Genomic DNA, 14,610 nt, shown 5'->3' on the forward strand with positions numbered 1-14,610 from the left:
CCCAGACAGAGTAGGAGAAAAACATAGAAAAAATTCAAAAACACACACCACACACAAAAGACCAGACTTATTGGTCTGACAGAGACTGGAGGAACCCTCAAGACTATGGTTCCCAGGCACCCTGCTAACTTAGAACTAAAGCCACTTCCAAAGTCCACCTTTCAGCCAAAAAGTAGACAGACCTATAAAACAAACAATAACACACGTGAGGAATGTACTTCTTAGTTTAATCAAATGTATGAGACCAAATAGGCAACACCTGCCCAAAAGCCAAGACGGGAAGGCAGGAAGGGACAGGAAAACTGAACAAATGGACATAGAGAACCCAGGGTGGAAAGGGAAAGGGGGAGACTGCTGTCACATCGCGAGGATTGCAACCAATGTCACAAAAACAATGTGTGTATAAATTTTTAATGAGAAATTAATTTGCGCTGTAAACCATCTACAGCACAATGAAATTAAAAAAAAAAAAAATCCTGCTTCCCCAGGAGCCAATTCTGGATTCCTTAACGGGGATGCCAAGGAGAAATCAAGTTTGGCAGAGCGTTTGGAGCCATCGCTCCCTAAAGTATCTGGAAATAGGAATATGAGTTTACAAGAAAATTTAATTTATAACGATTCATTTGATGTGCTGGTATGTACCACAAAACACTTCCACTCAACCTACCCTTGCTCCCAGGAAGATTCCTTATAAAACTAAGACAAACAAGCAAAAAACCTAACCAAACCCGATGACACAGAGTCGATTCTGACTCAGCAACCGTATAGAACAGAGTAGAACTGCCCCACAGCGTTTCCAAGGAGCAGCTGGTGGATTCAAACTGCTGACCTTTTGGTTGGCAGCCAAGCTCTTAACTGTTGCACCTTCAAACATCCCCTTAAATCAACAAATCCTTTAATGCTTTAAGGAGCTGCTTACTTTCTCTTTAAACAGTTCCTTTAATCCTTTATTCCAGTTACTGTAGAGTTGTTCTGATTGTATGGGGGAGGGGCTCAACTAGGTACTCTTAACTAGGTACTAATAGTCAGTTAACACTTCTCCTTAACACCTATACCCTGGGCTGATGCTGTTAATCAAAAAACCAAACCCGTTGCTGTCGAGTCGATTCTGACTCATAGCAACCCTATAGGACAGAGTAGAACTGCCCCATAGAGTTTCCAAGGAGCGCCTGGCGGATTTGAACTGTTGACCTTTAGGTTAGCAGCTGTAGCACTTAACCACTACGCCACCAGGGTTACCCTGATGTTGTTAAACAAAACAAAATTTTTTTTTTTTTGTCTGATGTTGTTAGCTGCCTTCAAATCAAGGAGCCAAACGCTGCTGGGTCCTGCGCCATCCCGATTGGTTGTGGATGGAACTGTTGTGATCCATAGGGTTTTCATTGGCTGACTTTTTGGAAATAGATTGTCAGGCCTTTCTTCCTCATCCATTTTAGTCTGCAAGCTCTGCGGAAACCTGTTCAACATCATAGCAACATACAAGCCTTCAATGACAGATGAGTCGCGGCTATGCATGGGGGGCATTGGCTGGAAATCAAACCCCGGTTTCCTGCAAGGAAGGTGAAAATTCTACCACCAACCACCACTGCCCCCTCCCTGTGCGGAGGAACTGGGTAAACAGTAAAGAAATAGGAGGCAGGTGATGGGCAACAGGTTGGGGAGGGGGGCAGCCAGGGCTGGACCAGCACAAGAGTCAGAACAGGCTGTATATGCACAGCTGTAACGTCCCTGAGCTGGGGGGGTTCTCTTGGCAGCAAATTATGAAAACTATGATTGCTTTCTACTTCCTAATCTTTGTGTTTTCTTAAGAAGCTAAGTGGTTCTTGTGTGATTACAAATTCCATGTGTTGGTGGAATTTTAACTAAAACATTGAAGTCTAAGACTATTTATATATCACTCATCCATTTGCTCAACTTCCTCCTATGAGTTCACTGCACTATTTAAATCATTTATAACCAATGGAGATTTTTAGTGAGTTCCGGAAAACAAGAGGAGAGGAAAATCAATAGAAAAAAATCAGGTGGAAGAAAATGTCCATTTAGGAAGAAGCCGGCAGACTGGCTGGAAAGGTAGGTACAGTGATCTAGGGGAACAGTGCCTGATGAACACTATGGGGCCAGGGCAGACCTACATAAGCGTTAAGGCAGAATAGGTGGTCTCCTATGTCCAGTGTGATTTGGAGGCACTGGAATGCATTCATCCTCTATCCAGAGATAACCCTGCCTCCGCTTTCCAATCAAGATGCCTGTCATTCCACCATGTAAACACGTTAAAACAAACAAACAAAAACCTGTTGCCATCAAGTTGATTCCAACTCATGGCAATCCCATGTGTAACAGAGTAGAACTGCTTCATAGGGTTTTCGTGGCTGTAATTTTTATGAAAGCAGATTGCTAGGCCTTTCTAGCCACTGAATGGGTTCAAACCAGGCTTCTTCTCCAGAGCCACGGGACTAACATTTACGTTAGTCCCAAAAAAACCAAACCCATTGCCATCCTACCCGTTCACGCATAGTGAACCTGTAGGACAGAATAGAACTGTTCCATAGGGTGTCCTAGGCTGTGATCTTTACAGGAGAAGATTGCCAGGTCTTTTTTCTCGAGGAGAGGCTGGTAGGTTTGAACTGCTGATCTTTCAGTAGCAGCTAAGAGCTTTAACCATTGCACCACCAGGGCTCCTCTCAAGGACATTAAACCAAAACTCGTTGCCACCAAGTTGATTCCAACTCATAGCGACCCAACAGGACAGAATAGAACTGCCCCACAGGGTTTCCAAGGAGCGGCTGGTGGATTCAAACTGCTGACCTTTTGGTTAGCAGCTGGGCTCTTAACCACTGCACCACCAGGGCTCCCTAGACTGTTATTATTACTCAGGCACAATGATAAAAGAGAGACTGTGCTAAAAGCAATGCAAAGGATTTGCAAAGGCTATCAAGTTGAGAGTTGGCAGAGGTTCTGCCTAAGTGTTTGGAATCAAGGAGGGCTTCTTGGCACAGGTGGCATTTGAGCTGGGCCTCTGGGTTGGGGCAGGATCTCAGTGGGATTTGGGAAATGGTGGCACAGGAAGATGGAGCAGTGTGAGCAAAGGGGCGGAAGAAAGGAAGCTCAGGGACTAATCATATGGTTGCTGAACTCCAGGGACCTCAGAGCTTAAGAGTGGAAAGAGAAAAACAGAATAAGTAGACGGAAGTAGAGGTTCTGTTTCACTCTGGAGGGCGAGGTCGACCAGGTGGTGCTTTCCAATGAGCTGTACTATGGCAGAACAAAAAGAAAATGCTTTGCAGCTAGTAAAGCAGTCTCTTGAGCATCATTTTGCTGGATTGTCACAACCCATCTCAACGTAGGTAGAATTTAGTAGGTGTTTGTTAGTCTAATTCTGAGGTTACCTGCAAATACCCCTGAATGGAGTAGGGCATCTGTCATGGATTGGATTATGTCCCCCCAAAAATGTGTGTATCAATTTGGCTGGGCCATGATTCCTCATATTGTGTGATTTTCCTATATGTTGTAAATCCTGCATCTATGATGTTAATGAGGGAGGATGGGCAGCAGTTGTGTTACTGAGGCAGGACTCAATCTACAAGATTGCATTGTGTCTTGAGGCAATCTCTTGATATATAGGAGAAAGAAGCAAGCAGAGAGACAGGGGGACCTCAAACCACCAAGAAAGCAATACCAGGAGTAGAGACGGTTCTTTGGACCCGGGGTCCCTCGACCAGGGGAAGATTGAGAACAAGGATCTTCCTCCAGAGCCAACAAAGACAGAAGGCCTTCCCCTGGAGCTGACACCCTGAATTTGGACTTGTAACCTACTAGACTGTGGGAGAATAAATTTCTCTTTGTTAAAGCCATCCACTTGTGGTATTTCTGTTATAGCAGCACTAGATAGCTAAGACAGCATCCAAAAAAAAAACCAGTCAGTAATAGTGGGGTTTCTGGTCACTCTGGCATCCTGCTATCTTGTTGACTGGGAGGATATTCAAAACACAGGTGTAAGAGGAGGCAAAAAACGCTGCCGGTTCAAGTACACCCAGAGGTACCCAAGAAGAAAGGCCTGGTGATCTACTTACAAAAAACCAGCCATTGAAAACCCTACGGAGCACAGCTTTACTCGGATACACAAGTGGTCACCAAGAGTCAGGAACGACTAGATGGCAACTGGTTAAGAAGGACGGTGTGAAGGAGAAGGCTGAATGGTTAACTTTGGAAAGCAGGAGGCCATGCATTTGTGACTCATGAATTTATTCATTCAATGAACACTAAGCACTTACTATGCACAGGGCAATACGTTCAGAGCAAAGTCCCAGGAGCCAGGGCTTTAGCCACTTTGTATGTATTTAATTTTCTATCTCATAGAAAAAAGAGTTTCCATAACTTCAGGAGGGTAGGGGAAGCAGCAATAGGTTTCATTTCACACGTCAACTCCAATTGATTTGTTGTGGTTACCCAGAGAAGGTTTCTGAGACTGCAGTGCGGACTCAACAGGAGGGAATCTGGTGATGATTAGTGATGTCTGCCATGGGTTTAGCAGGGGAGAATAGTACAACGAATGCCACATACTACTTGCCACTGCAGGAATGAACTCTGTATATACTGATAATATGCTCACCTTATAGTTCTTTTTGTTTAATATTAACTTTTTATTTTTAAAGAATTTTAGATTTACAGAAGAACTGCAAAGATAGTACAGAGAATTCCCGTGTACCCTACACTCAGCATACATACACACACACACGCGGACACACACACACACACACACACACACACACACACGTATGCAGTGGTTAAGAACTATGGCTGCTAACCAAAAGGCGAGCAGTTCAAATCTACCAGCCACTCCTTGGAGACCTTATGGGGCAGTTCTACTCTGTCCTATAGGGTTGCTATGAGCCAGAATTGACTTGACAGCAATGGGTATATATATATATGTAAGTTGTTATATACATATATATAACATATATATAATTTATTTTATTTTTGCTGTTAAATTAGAGGTAGATGAGACATCTGTAAACGTTTGGGGACATCACCTCTCTGACCGTGGAGCATCAATTCTTGTCCCCTTTATTCCCTTTAATTTTCACAGCTCTCCATGGTGAGTGATCAGCCACAACACACTCATCAGCTGTGTAGGGTCAAGAAACTGTTCCAAAATCTAAGGTGAGAAGGGTGCCCATTCTCACTACTTCTATTCAATATTATATTAGAAGTTCTAGCCAGAGCAATAAGACAAAAAAGAAGAAAAAGTAACCAGATTGGAAAAGAAGTAAAAACGATCTCTATTCATGGATGATATGATCTGATATATATAGAATCCCAAAGAGTCTGCAAGAAAGCTTCTAGAGCTAATGGAGGAATTTAGCAAAGTTGTAGGGCACGAGGTCAACAAACAAAAATCAGTTGGGTTTCAATACACCAGCAATGAGAAATCGGAAAGGAAAATTAGGGAAATGATGCCATTTAAAATACCATCTAAGAGAATAAAATACCTGGGAATAAATTTAACCAGGGATGTGGAAGACTTACATAAGGAAGATGATAAAATAGTACTGAAAGATATTAAATAAGACTTAGATAAACAGAAACATACACCGTATTCATGGATTGGAAGACGTAATATTGTTAAGATGTCACTGTTACCTAAATTGATCTATAGATTCAAGGTAATCCCGATCAAAATTTCAACAGCCTTCTTTACGGAAATGAAAAAACCAATCCTAATTTGACACTCGTTTATTGCCTTTTTCAAACATTTAACTTCGTTTTCACAGAAACAACACTTTTTTGCACTCATATTTCATTTCCTGTGTCATATGTAATTCATTGGTATAATGTACAATGAATACAGCTAGGAATAAAAAAGTTTGAGAACAGAGCTGACTTTTAGCCATTATTCAGCTCAGTGGCTGGGAACAGAAGGTGTAAAAACTGGAGGTTGTGTTGGCTAACTGTGTTTTACAAGAGGTGGGGGAAGTTTGGTTAATCTGATGAATCAGTAAAGTAGAGGTCAGTTAAGAGAATTCTCCTACAAATATACAGTTGTCATTCTGTCACTAACGGTTAGGTGCTTGGCTACTAACCAAAAGGTTGGCGGTTTGAATCCACCCAGAGGTACCTCAGAAGAAAGGCCTGATAATCTACTGCCAAAAACTCAGCCACTGAAAACGTTATGGAGTACAGTTCTACTCCGACACACAGGGGGGCGCCATGGGTTGGCGTCAGGTTGGTGGTAACTGGTGGTACAGGGAACAGAGCGGGGAAAGTCCAACTACAGCGTGAGCATACAATCAGCAGCATCAGACTGGGGGAGACAGGGGTCAGACTCCCCGGTGTCGCTGATAAACACATTGTAAGGAGATAAAAAGGACTGATGAGGAACCTAGACATTAAAAGAGACTTAAAAGACATATCAAAAATTTAAAAGGGGAATAATATAGTGTCACAGTGGTTAAGAGCTCAGCTGCGAACCAAAAGGTCTGCAGTTCAAATCCACCAGCTGCTCCTTAGAAACCCTATGGAGCAGTTCTACTCTGTCCTATAGGGTCGCTATGAGTCAGAATCAACTCGGTGGCAACGGGGTTGGTTTTTTTATTTTTTAAGGGCAGTGAACATTTACTGAGAATTCAGAGTGTACCAATCACCGTGTATTGTCTCATTTAATATGTAAACCTCTATTTGGTACATATTAGAACCACCTTGGAAACCCTGGAGGCATAGTGGTTAAGTGCTACGGCTGTTAACTAAAAAACGTCAGCAGTTCGAATCCACCAGGTGCTCCTTGGAAACCCTGTGCGGCAATTCTACTCTGTCCTGTAGGGTTGCTATGAATCAGAATTGACTCGATGGTGATGGGAGAACTACCTTCACTTATAGATGGGGGAATTGAGGCTCAGAGATGCTGAGGAGCCCAAGGTCATACACCTAGTAAGGAAAAGAGCCAGGCATTCAATCAATCAATATTTAGGCTAAGGAGAGGCGGTGAGGAAAAAGGCAACATCTGCAATGACTCACCTGGGAGAGATGAAAATTGTGTCCAGGCTGGGGAAGGATCCATTTGAAAGTGACACATTTGCCTCCAGAATATCTATGTAAGGTTTTTTCTTTCTCCTTTTCATTTAAAGTATGGCTCACAGCATGACAGAAACAAACTTCTGAAATTCCTGCCTTTATTCCTGCCTCGGTTCCCTCGGAGGCAAAAATACAAATTCAGGGATGTGGCCCGCTCCCACCAACTTGACACTGGTGGTAGGACAGCCAGCACATGCCCAGGTGTCCCCAGGACAATTCTGCTCTCAGATATTCTCGCAATGGGAGGCCCCCACCAACAAGCAGTTCTCAGACTTCAGAGTGCAGAGAACACCTGTGGAGCCTGTTAAAATGCAGATTCCAGGGTCCCCTCAGAAAACTGAATTCAGTGGGTCTGAGAGGAGGCCAGGAAGCTACCTTTTAAACTTAGGCGCCCCAGGTGATTCTGATGTAGGCAGTTTGAGGAACACTCCCCAAAACCATAGCCAAAAAAAAAATTAAAAACCGACCTAGTTGCCCTTGAGTTGAGTCTGACTCACGGCAACCCACTGCGTGTCAGAATAGACCTGCGCTCCACAGGGTTTTCGACGGCTGATTTTTAGAAAGTAGACTCCCAGGGCTTTCTTTGGAAGCACCTCTGGGTAAACTCCAACCTCCAGCCTTTCGGTTGGTGAGCAGCTGAGTGCAATAACCGTTCGCACCATCCAGGGACTCTGAAATCATAGTTGCTGTCAGGTTCCATTAAGCTGATTTCAACTCAAAGCGACCCCATGTGACAAGAGTGAAATAGCCCCATAGTGTTTTCTAGGCTGTGATCTGTCCGGGAGCAGACACCAGGCTTTTCTTCTAAGCTGCCTCTAGGTGGACTGGAACCTCTAACCTTTCGGTTAGCTGCCGAGTGCAATAACTGTTTACACTACCCAACACCTCCGGAGCCATAGTAACATTGCCATAATAGCCCAATCGTTCTGCATCTAAGCTTACAGGACATAGTGACCTCAAATCCTTTCTCAGGCCACAAGAGGAACATTTTGGCTCCTGGCAGCTGTCCTGGGCAAATCAGAGCAGAGGAGAATCTTAGCATCCCAGTTCTTCCACTGTTCATCCAACCCTTTTGCATTTTTCAGCCTGACTTGGACTACGTACTCTGGGCCGGGGTTTGCCCTCTGGGTCACATTCAGGAAGGCCCAAGCCCCTGGGGGTTGGAGCTCCCTTGGGACTGCAGCTGCCCTGGATTCAGACTCAATGACCAGGAGTGCCACGGCATGCCCAAGGCACTGATTACTAGAAAAAAAAAAAAAGGTAACAAAAATGCCTAATTGGGTGTATGACATACTTCTTCATTTCTTAATTTGTTAAATACACATATTGACAGTCCATGTACTCCCCCAGAGCATGTGGAAACAAAAGATCTCAGGGGCTCCTCTTGTTATCATTTGTTGAAATAGGGAGCGACCAGGTGTGGTGCCTGGTAGGCACCCGCCCCTCATGAATTACATAGCTGGTGTGCCGGCCACATTAGCTCCTTCCTTTGGGCAGCAAAATCGCTAATTAAAATCTTCCCCTGTGCTTCTTTCAGACCTCTGCTACCTTCTCGGAGTACACTCGGCCAAACAACTCTCCTCCCCAAGGCCCCCTGCTTGTTATTCTTTTTGATAAGTAAGATTGTTAGTTTCCTTTGTGGTTGCCTTAATATTTACCCCTATTTTCCTAAGTTTAAACCTAACTTTTATTTCTGTATATTGCCTTGTCTTCCTCTCCATATGAAAGATCTATGACTACATTTCTTAATTCTTCTTTATTGTTTTAATGTTGTCTTCTTTTACATAGTGATGTTGCTGTTTCCTGTTTTGAACTTTTTTTTTTTTTTAATCTTGATTTATTTTTGTGATTTCCCTATCTGGGTTGACATCTGGTTGCTCTGTCCTGTGTTCTAGTCTTGGGCTGATAGCTGATGTTATTGATTATCTAATCAGAGAACTCCCTTTAGTATTTCTCGTAGTTTGGTTTGGTTTTTACCAATTCCCTGAAGTTCTGTTTATCTGGAAATGTCCTACTTTTGCCTTCATATTTGAGAGACAGTTTTTGCGTGTCATCCTTGTGTAGGGGCCATGCTAATCTTCTCTGTATCGTTCCAATTTTAGTATATGTGCTGCCGACGCGAGCACTTGCTTGTTATTCTCGACCTCTCAGCCTGCTTTAAGGTCCCTGTTGTTGTTACGTCCCATCGAGTCGGTTCCAACTCATAGCAACCCTATGTACAACAGAACGAAACACTGCCCGGTCCTGCACCATCCTCACAATCGTTGCTGTATTTGAGCCCACTTGTTGCAGCCACTGCGTCAATCCATCTCCTTGAGGGTCTTCCTCTTTGGAGCTCCCTGGTTTGTACTTACCTGCCAATCTAAAGGTTGGAGGCTCAAACACACCCCACAGCACCGTTGATCTGCTTCTATAAAGATTACAGTCAAGAAAACCCTACGAAGCAGTTCTACTCTGCAACGCATGGGGCTGCTATGAGTCGAAATCAACTCAATAGCAATGGGTGATGGGTAGCTGCTTTGTCTTCATAGCACCTATTCCATCTTGTGTTATGGAATAGATCTATTTGCTCGCTACTTTATCATCTGTCTCACTCCCCCTGGCAGGTAAGTTCTTTGGGAGCTGAGTTCTTGTTTTGTTCTCTGTTGTATTTTGATGCTTGACACAGAAAAGGCACTCACTCAGTATTTGGTGAATGAATGAATGATGTTATATACTGAGGGTCCTGGGGCCATCTCTATCGTGCTCTACTCATTGGATACAGGGGTCTCTAGAGTCTAAATGGAGACCTCGTGGCACAGTGGTTAAGAACTCGGCTGCTAACCAAAAGGTTGGCAGTTCAAATCCACCAGCCGCTCCTTGGAAACCCTAAGGGACAGTACTACTCTGTCCTGTAGGGTCCCTACGAGTTGGAATCAACACAACTGTAAGAGGTTTGGTTTTTAAAGGGTTTATATACTGGGTATACAAACTATCTCATTTTCTCCTCAAGGCAGCTTTGCAAGGTAGGGTTTATTAACCCCATTTAAGAGATAAGAAAAGCAAGGCTGAAGTAAAACAGCCAGGAAGTCGCCTATTGCTAAGGTCTTCACTCTATCCCTTAACAACTGTATGTGATGGTATCTACGCGTATTGACACTGGGGTAGGGTCCAGAGGCAAGAAAGACAAGGCCCTTAGAAAATACATATATATATATATATATATATTTTTTTTTTTTTTTTTAACCTTACAGGCACTCACAATGTAGCTGGGCAGTGTAGCAGAGTGGTGATGAGCAAGGAACTGGAGTTAGATTCCAAATCTGAGCTCCATCCCTTGCCAGCTGAGACTCAGTTTCCTCATCTGTAAAATGGAGCTAATAAATCTCACCACATAGGGGTGTTGGGATGATCTGGTACAAAATAAATGAGGGGTGCTTACCTAACACAGAGCCTGGCACACAAAAAACCATCAACAAACAGTTAGGTTTATTGCCTACCACTGGAGAGACAAGACTCACGTCCAAAGCAATGATCTAGCCCACTGGTTCTCAAATGGGTCCTCATGGCGAAGATTCGGAAGTTATAAGGCTATTGGCTAAACACTGTGAACTACTGATACATTTAATTCCATCGTATGAACTAGAAGCGATTTTCTTATTAGACCAGATGTGTAAAGAAAAGAGTCAAGAATTTCTAGGCAATTAAAAATTACCATCACATACTTGCCCAAAGACACACAGTTGGTAAGCGGTAGAGCTGGGATTTGAACCCAGACAGTCTGGTTTCTTTTGGAGTCCCTGCCTGGTACAAACGGCTACTAACTGAAAGGTTGGTGGTTCAAACCAACCCAGATGCACCTTGGAAGAAAGGCCTGGTGATCTACTTCTGAAAAATGAGCCATTGAAAATCCCATGGAGCACAATTCTCTTCTGTAACACATGGGGTCATCATGAGTTGGAATTGACTGGACTGCCACTGGTTTAGTTTGGTTTAGTCTGGTTCCAGAGAACTGCTTTAGGCCCTCCTGCCCCACATCCAGCAACCTGGGCAGGGAGGATTGAGAGGCCCTAGGGGGAGGAAGGCAGCAGGCACCTAGAGTTGGGTGGGCCCCACACCAAGGATCACGTGATCCGAGCCGATTCTGCGTATGTTCTTCCAGCAGGAAGAAGTGATCCCACAGACGGGCCAGCTGCAGCCTGGTGGGTGACAGGGCATACATTCCCCATGTCCCACCCAGAAGAGAAGCACTGATCACACTCCTGTGTCATCGGCAAAATTGCCTCCAAATTGCAGTCTTCATTAACTGTACAAATTTGCATCTTAATTAGGCTTAATGGAATACAATTACCAGACCCTAAGTTTCTCTCTGTTCCAAGGAAGGATGCCAGAGACAAGCCAGAAGCCAGAGCCCACAACTTCACATCTGGACTATAGGGGCTGCGACAGTGCACTCAAGCCCCTAAGCCGATGGAGCCTGGGCTCGGGATCAGGTCTGAGTGGGAAGCCTAGCTCTGTCTCTGCCAAGTGGTGTGAGCAGCAATCACCTGCTAGACTGTAAGCTTCAGGTGTGTAGGGAACACCTTTTACGACAACCAATGACAACAAATTATATCTCCAGCTCCCAGCACAGGGTTCAACACGCGGTAGGTGCTTAATTCATATTTGTATAAGGCATAGAGATACGCATCTTGCTGAGCCTCAGTGAATGCATCTGAGGAATGGGAACCATAATTCTACCCTCATGGTGTTATGAAATGATTAAACGATTTCAGGCACACAGTAGGTATTCAATGGGCAATCTCTCCATCCCCCCATTCCTTTTCATAAAGGAAGAGTTAGATGCTGGACTTGACTTGGGACAGAGAAGGGTGGGGAGATGGGAGGCCTACATCACATAAGGTCAGGATGTTAAAGGCTGGAAGAAGCCTTAGAAATGATCTAGTTAAGTGATTCCCAACCAAAGGCTTCTTTTAATCTTTCCTGCTTGTGAAATATTTTTATCTACCACACAACTGCATTTATTAAGAAAGAATCCATTTTACCCATTTTTTAATTACTCAAAGGCATCCGGAGCTATCAAGCCTGGCCCCTGCCCAGCATGAGAGAAGCCATGTGGTGAGGCCGTGCTGAAGCAATTCCAGCAAAAAGCAAAAATCTCTGATGCCCCACAGCTTGGGCAGCAGGTGAACCATTTCCTCCAGACTTCCAGAAATGCTAACAAGAGCCTCTGGAGTCTGGGTACAGGGGTCCCGAGTTCTGAGCCACGAGACCACACAAAGAGGAAAGGTCCCTGCTTTGCTTTTTCCAAGCAGGTCCTGCTTTCTGCAGGCAGCTCTGTGGGCGCAAGACAGGCCCAGGCAAAAGGGTCTTCTGCCCAGGAAGTACCCCTCAGGGCAGCAGGAACAGCTATGGTAACACCTCGAATGTACAGACGGGGCCTTTCCTGGGAGCCTGAGGATAGAGGCTTTGATTTTCAGTCCATTTTTTGGAACCTCATGTTTGACATTAGTCTCTAGGAGCCTCTGTAGAGACTTCTTGCTCTGGCTCCCACCCTTGCACTCACACAGAAGAGTATCCTGTACAAGGCAGCTTCTTCCTGGCTCCTCTCCCACATATCGTCGTCTGCCCCTCTCGCTCACCCCCCAACAACCTCCCCATCTTTCCCAGCCATATCCTTCCCTACCACGTTCATTATACCCCAAGCCCTTTCACAGGGTAATATGTCCTTTCTGAGCTATTGCACATACTGTCCCCTTTGCCTATATGAAAGCTTCCTCCAGCTGAGCACCTGGCAAACTCCTAAACAAGCATCAAGGCCTTTGCCTGCACGCCCTAGGCAACGTCAAGTTCCTCTCCTGGTTCCTACTTACTAGGACTCATCTCTGTCATAGAGCCTCTCAAGGAAGAGGACAATTGGTTTATTTGCACGTGTGCTTCCCCCTCTAGACTGAAGGTTCCTCTGAGGAAGACGCCATCCTATCTTTATTTGTCCTAGCTCTCACTCAGACAGGGCCGGAAGGCAGGAAGTAGACCTCTGGAGGCCCTTCTGTAGCTGAACTCACTGATGGATCTCCTAAAACTGTACGCAGCATTTTGTGGGCAGGAGCATCTTTCTGGAGAGGCATCCTCAAATGAGTCTGTTCCTCCCTTAAAGGTAGAGAATCTCCACCCTATAAGTTGGGCATCTTGATAGTAGAGAACATGTCTAATCTTCCTTGTATTTCACAGCCTTGCACACAAAACCAAAAACCCAGAGCCATCGAGTCGATTCCAACTCATAGCAACCCTATAGGACAGAGTAGAACTGCCCCATAGAGTTTCCAAGGAGCGCCTGGCGGATTCAAACTGCCGACCCTTTGGTTAGCAGCCGTAGCACTTAACCAGTACGCCACCAGGGTTTCCGCCTTGCACACAATAGGCCTTTAATATAAAATGTCATTAAGTCTTGGAATTTTTTTTTTTTTTTGAGCTAGCTAGCCATCTCGTCCAAACTTCCCATTGTACAGATAAAGAAGCTGAGCCCCAGAGCAGAGAAATTATGTCCCCAAAAATGTGTATCAACTTGGTTAGGCCATGATCCCCAGTATTGTGTGATTGTCCACCACTTTGTCATCTGATGTGGTTTTCCTCTGTGTTGTAAACTCTGTCTCTATGATGTTAATGAGGCAGGATTAGAGGCTGTTATGTTAATGAGGCAGGACTCAATCTACAAGATTAGGTTTTGTCTTAAATCAATCTCTTCTAAGATATAAAAGACAGAAGTGAGCAGAGAGGCATGGGGACCTCATACTACCAAGAAAGAGCACCAAGAGCAGAGTACATCCTTTGGACCCGGGGTCGCTGCACTGAGAAGTTCCTCCACCGGGGGAAGACTGATGACAAGGACCTTCCCTCAGAGCTGACAGAAAGAAGAAGACTTCCCCCTGGAGCGGACGCCCTGAATTTGGACTTCTAGCCTCCTAGACCGTGAGAGAATACATTTCTCCTTGTTAAAGCCATCCACTTGTGGTATTTCTACTAAGACATCATCTATCGACCAGGTGGAATGCTTGGGGGAAAATACCTTGTCTTATGAGTGAAGAAGTAGTAGTATTACTACTAATTTTCTCAAATGTCCACCTAGGCCCAAGTCATTTTTCAATAGCCTCCTCTGTCTGTCTCAGGCGGAAGTGTGAGGATACCGAAAGGACCAAGGTGCAGTGCCTGCTCGTGGAGGGCTCACAGCCAGCAAGGAGAGAAGTCATACACAGGTGACTGATACACACAGCTCCAGGAGTCCAGAGGGAAGAGGCACGTTCCAGGGGGTCCCTAGGAAGGCTTTGTGGAGAAGGGGCATCTGAGCTGTGCATGAAAGGATGTCCCAGACCCCTTAGTGTCAGAGCTTGAGCCCCTGGCCCTGTCCTATTCTCCAACTGGCCTGTGATTTTATGGTCTCTCCATGGCACAGTGTATCCTGAGGATGATGTAGGCTGAAATGACTTAAATAATAGGGAAATGTATTCTCCTTCTCACAAGAAGTCAAGGCATCTCCAGGGATGGTTAATCCCACATCTGAAGGAT

The 14,610-nt window shown here is 44.8% G+C and overlaps 1 pseudogene; it reads right to left on the reverse strand.

Moving 5' to 3' along the window:
• Nucleotides 1-9,093: 9,093 nt before the first annotated feature.
• Nucleotides 9,094-9,194, reverse strand: LOC111750631 (U6 spliceosomal RNA; annotated as a pseudogene).
• Nucleotides 9,195-14,610: the final 5,416 nt, after the last annotated feature.

This window comes from Loxodonta africana, chromosome 22 (genome assembly GCF_030014295.1).
Source record: "Loxodonta africana isolate mLoxAfr1 chromosome 22, mLoxAfr1.hap2, whole genome shotgun sequence".
NCBI classification, from domain to species: Eukaryota; Metazoa; Chordata; class Mammalia; order Proboscidea; family Elephantidae; genus Loxodonta; species Loxodonta africana.